Here is a 6,195-nt window from a genome sequence, read left to right as displayed (position 1 = left end):
TACAGGTATACCACACAATCCTACAGGAAAAGCGATTGTGGAGATATCTAATGGAAGTCTAAAGGAGATTCTTAAAAGGCAAAAAAGGGGCAACAAAAACTCCCAGAGATAGGCGACATAGTGCTTTATTAATATTAAATTTTTTAAATGCTGATGAAGAAAACAACACAGCTGCTGAAAGACATTGGATTGTGGAAAAGACTACTGAACTAAACCAGCCGGCTTATATTAAGGATATTCTGACATCAGAATGGAAAATGGGAAATGTGTTATGCTGGGGAAGGGTTTATGCCTATGTTTCTACAGGAGAAGAAAAGCTGTGGGTTACTTCCAAGGTGATAAAGATAAGACATGACAAGGGGAGACCTCCTGAAGTCCTTGGAAACACAGAAGAAAAGGGAGACTAAGACAATCAACAAATAGGTGATTATATATATATATATATATATATATATTATATATATATATAATATATATATATTTAGGTCTCCGTTTATAAACTGGCTGAGACTAAAATATCTATAAACAACCAGTAACATTTTGAGTACGAATTTCTCATAACTTGTTATTACATGCATCCTGTAAAATGGCATGTATTACAAAATTATGTTATGGATTGATTATATGATCAAACTAACCTGAAGAAAGGCAGTCACCTTTCTTTGTTGATCTTTATTATCTAAGATGTGCACCCTGCTTACTCCATGTGAATACACTTACAGAACTATATGATGCTTGTAAAGTTTTGTGTGCTGCAGGATGAAAGAAGAGAAAGACAGCCCTGAAATGATCCACACTCAGGGATGCTGAGATTCCGGGACCTTCCAGTTCAACTTTGTGTTTGATTCTCCCTCAATTACACTGAAGCAGCTTCATTTAAAGGCTTGCTTTCAGAACTTTTCCAGAATGGCCAGCTTACTTATCCAGCCCTTCAGACTGTCATAAGCAAGATGTCAGCTAAGCGTTGAACTTTCTCAGCACAGAATGACTGGCAGGGAAATCCCAGCTAGATCTACTTCGATAAAGCCAACTATTCCTAATTCCCCTTGGGCCCCAGAAGGGAATTCTTTACCCCAATTCAGCTGGAAGCAGACGAGGAAGATCATCATCCCAGTTCCTTATGTTGGGGTGGATGGTTCTGGTTATTCTAAGAACAGTGGATATGTTTTCTTTTAAGGGATACTATACAAATGTAGCTTTGGGCAGGGGGAATTAGAGAATTTAAACTCAGGGATTGCTACCATTCCTTTCCTCTTTTCTATCCTTCTTAGATTAAAAAAAAAGGGGGGGTGATATAGTAACACATAGAAGCTAGAGAAATTGACAAACAGGGATATATTAGCAAACTTACTCTTAAACAAAATTTTACAGCTATATTTTACATTGATATAAATGTTTGTAATTGATACAAAGTTGAAGCTACAATCTTTTCATTGGTATAGAATCCATTTTACCTAAATGCGAGGCTTTCATTGGTATATTTTCTTATTGATTTATAATTGAGATTAATATTGCTACTTTAACATAAGCATTGTGCCTTCACTATGCATCTAAGAATACAAGTCTTAGACCCAGTCCTATAACTGCTATTATACATTATTTTTAGTTGATTAACCAGTACCAGCTAAAGACCAGATTGCAAAGTCATGGTTCTGAGTCAGTTTAGATGAGTTTTGGAAATACTTCGATTTGAGAGGGAAAACGGTAGTCTATGCTTAACAGTTCAGATACGCCTATGTAGATAGGAACTCTTCAAGGGTGTCAGAAGTCCACAGAATAACCTGTTTATGGACATTTCTTCATCTAGATCATTTGATTAGAGACCTGTCTTCCCCTGACAGGACCCCTTAGACTCGAAGAAGAAATAGAACGTCAATTGAGTTGCTCAAATCGTGGTGACACAGCCACTGAGCAAATTGCTTCAATTCATCTACAGACAAAACACAGTCCAGAAAAGGACAAATTATGCAGAATAGTCGACTGATAATCTCTGCCGAGGCAGAGTGATCAGCCCTTCAATATCTGCATTACAAAGGTCTGTCTGATAATCCTGTGCCAGAGGCAGAAGACTGGTGCTCCAACATATTAAGGAATAGGGGGACTTTCCAGGTGATCAGCAGTCTCTATAAATTGTCTAAGCTTGGAAGCCATGTTTTGTGCTTCCCATATTTTCAGGTAATATTAATCATTTTGGATTTCTGATGTAGTTGGAGACTGGATGTCTCATAGACAACCCAAGCGATTTAGTATTGAGAAAGATGATAAATCTGTTAGGGTGTTTTTCAGGTGGCAAAGGATCTAGAACCAGGATATAGTCAGGTATAGTTTTTAAAATAGATTACATGGTTAATGAACAAAATTGATGGACTGGTTAATGAGTGTATTGTTGGTTTTATAAATTGCATAATGGTAATAATACTTAGTTCACATATGTATAGAGAGAAGGTTTTTTAACTGGACAAAAAGGGGGAAATGTTGTGGTTTGCCTTGGAGTTCTCTCTGAATTTGTAAAATAAAGGCAAGAGCTCGAGATTTGGGCAGAGGGAGGAGTCGGGAGCAAGAGGGGAGGAGTCAGGAGAGGGGAATGATACAGGAGGGGGAAGAGTCAGGAGGGAGTGGAGTAAGGGGAGGAGAAAGGAAAGAATCTAGTAGAGAGTTGTCATGGGAGATGGAGAAGCTGGAAACCTGGCAAGTAAAATTTGCAAGGGATGAGGGATTTGGGAGCTAGGAATAGGACAGTGAAGGGTGGATCTGCGCAATCTAGACGCTAGATTGTTTTCATATTAATTGAGTTGCGTTTTCTTTGTACTGGCTAATTCGGGTTGGAGAGGAAACTGTAATAAACTGCAACAATTAAGTACACTGCTATTACAGTTTTTGCTTTTGTCTCTTTTATCATTTTCTGGGGACAATGATTTACAGTAGATGATCTTGTGTTCTTTCCACTGCCTCCTCAATTAGATTCTGTGAGTAAAGATGTAGTAACTGCAGTGCAGTTGTATTTGGGTGTTGGTGGCTATAACTATCTGAGGTTAAATAAAAGGAGAGATTCTCAATCATTCTAATGCTGCAACCCTTGCACCATCCTTGACTGGACTATGTTATTTATACTCAGTGGGAGAGGAAGTGGCTAGCACTTCAGACGTTTGATGTATCAAGGTGATTGTATGTCCGTAGGGTATTCTACCCTTTCGCAAGATGGTGGAGGAAATGTAGAATGCAGAAAATGCTCCTAACACTCAAGACACTGGAAACTCCAAGAAGTTTAGAGGTCTGGTGGGGTGGGTAGGGTTTATTCACTTTGGGATGTTGAACTGTCCAAGGAATAGAACAGAAGGGGAATAAAATCTGGAGTGTAAAAATAAATAAATAAGTAAATAAATAAATAAACAAATAAATAAATAAATAAGTATTTTTAAAAAAGAATATATGAAAGGAGAACTCCAAGAGGGGGAAGCAACTCTGATGTAAAGTGAATAAATCAATACATACATGTATACATACATACATACATACATACATACATACATATATGCATCTATTACTTATTTAGCTAGTTCGTTAAAAAATGAATGAAAAATGAAAAACATCATCACGTTGGAAGGGAGTGGGATTCCCAGAGTGCAAACTATCCTGAGACCACAATGGAGACCACCATTCTGCTCACATTCCTAGCCCAAGAATTACCTTCCTGGAGCCCACTGGACAAAGCAACCTATGAGCAGTCCAGGACAGGATCTGTCTGGTTTCTGCCTGTGCCAATAGCTGACACTCTGACACAGGTCTCTATCACACACATATCCCACTGGGGAAAAAAAAAAAAACAGTCTCCCGAGTGCCCACAGGCAGACTTCAAGAGTCTCAAGCCACTGTCATAGACAGCAAGACAAGCTAACACCACAGATAAAACGATGGCGAGAGGCAAGGTTAAGAAAGTAACAAGCAGAATCCCAGGACACTTGTTATAATCAGAACCAAGTTCCCTCACCAGAGCAAGTCCTGGATGGGGGTCAGCAAACTTTGAAAGCAAGACTTTTATTTAAAATCACAGTTCATGGTGATATTAGAGGACTTTAAGGACCGTAAAGAAATACAGACAACACAGGAAAACAAGTAGAAGCCCATTAAAAGGAAACACAATAATTCCTTAAAGAATTAGAGGAAAACACAATGAAACAGGTGAAGGAAATGGACAAAATAATCCAGGCCCTAAAAATGGAAATAGAAACAATAAAAAGGAACAAAGGGAGACAACCCTAGAGATATAAAACCTAGGGAAGAGATGAAGAGTCAGAAACACAAGCAATACCAAAGAATACTAAGGATTGAAGAGTAAATGTCAGGGTCAGAAGACACCATAGAAAACATTGAAACAACCATCAAAGATAATGTGAAACACAATAGGCTCCTAACCCCAAACATCCAGTCAATCTGAGGTAAAACGACAGGATCAAACCTAAGGATAGTAAGTATAAAAGAGACGGAAGATTATCACGTTAAAGGGCCAAAAAATATATTCAGCAAAATTATGGAAGAAAACTTCCAGAACCTAAAGTAAGAAATGGCCCGTAAATACTAAAAAAATATACAGAACTCCAAATAGATTGGAGAAGAAAAGAAAGTCCTCCTCTCACATAATAGTCAAAACACCAAATACAGAAAGCAAAGAACAAATATTAAAAGCAGTAAGAGAAAGGTTAAAGGACAATATAAAGGCAGAACTATCAGAATGGCACCGGACTTCGTGCCAGAGAAAATGAAAGCCAAAGATCCTGTACATATGTGACAAAAAACACTGAGAGAAAGCAAATGCCAAATCAATCTACTGTATTCAGCAAAACTCTTAAAAAGAATAGATGGAAAAACAAAGACATTGCATGAAGAAACAAAATTTACACAATACAGTACTACAATGGACAGTAGATGGAAAACTCGAAGACAAGGTGAGAAAATAAACCCAAAACCTCAGGAAAGTAATTTCGACTAACCCAAAAGAAGATTGCCACACAAACATAACTCCAGCTCTAACAACAAAAATAATGGGAAACAACAATCATTGCTCCCTAATATCTCTCAACCTTAATGGACTCAATTCCCCAAAGAAAAGACATAGTCTAACAGCAGAAACGATATGTAAAGAGGACCCAACAATTTGCTGAATACAGGAAATATTTCTTGGTGGGAAAGACAGACACTACTTCAGAGTGAATGGATTGAAAACAACTTTCCAATGAAATGGTTCAAAGAAAGAAGTTGCAGTAGTCATTCTAAGATCAAATAATATTAACTATCAACTAAAAGATATCAGTAAATATTAGGAAGGACATTTTATATTCATCAAAGGAAAAATCCACCACCATGAATTCTCAGTCCCCCATATCTATGCTCCAAATGCAAGGCTTCCTATATTCATAAAAGAAACCTTACTAAAAATGAAAGAACACATTGCATCTCTCACGATAATAGTAAGAGATTTCCACCACACACTCTCATCAATGGACAAATCATGGAAACAGAAACAAAGACATATAGAGAAACTAAAAAAAGTCTTGCACCAGGGGTTGTGGATTTAGCTCAGTGGTAGAGCGCTTGCCTAGCATGCGCCAGGCTCTGGGTTTGGTTCCCAGCTCCGAAAAAAAGAAAGTCATGAACCAAATGGATTTAACAAATATTTATAGAACATTTAATCCTAAAACAAACATACACACACACACACACACACACAAACACACACACACACACACACACACACACACACACACACACACACATTCTTCTTAGGACCTCATGGTAGCTTCTCCAAATTTCACCCTATATTCAGTCACAAAAGAGGCCTCAACAGATACAAGAAGATTAAAAAATCCCATGCATCTTATCAGATCACCACAGACTAAGGTTGGTTTTAAATAAGAAAAATAATTACAGAAAGCCCACACATACATGGAAGTTGAACAAAATTTTGCTCAATGACAACTTGGTCACAGAAGAAATAATGAAATAAATTAAAGTTTTTTTAGCATTTAATAAAAATGAAGGCACAAAATTATGGTACACAATCAAAGCAGTGCTAAGATGAAATCTAAAAGCTCTGACTGGCTCCAAAAAAATTTGGAGAGAGCATATATTAGCAATTGGACAGCACACCTAAAATCTCTAGAACAGAACAAAAGCAAATACAATATAAGGCAGGAAATA

The sequence above is a fragment of the Rattus norvegicus genome (assembly GCF_036323735.1).
Source record: "Rattus norvegicus strain BN/NHsdMcwi chromosome Y unlocalized genomic scaffold, GRCr8 chrY_unlocalized_20, whole genome shotgun sequence".
Lineage (NCBI taxonomy): Eukaryota > Metazoa > Chordata > Mammalia > Rodentia > Muridae > Rattus > Rattus norvegicus.
Note: the sequence above shows the minus strand (reverse complement) of the source record.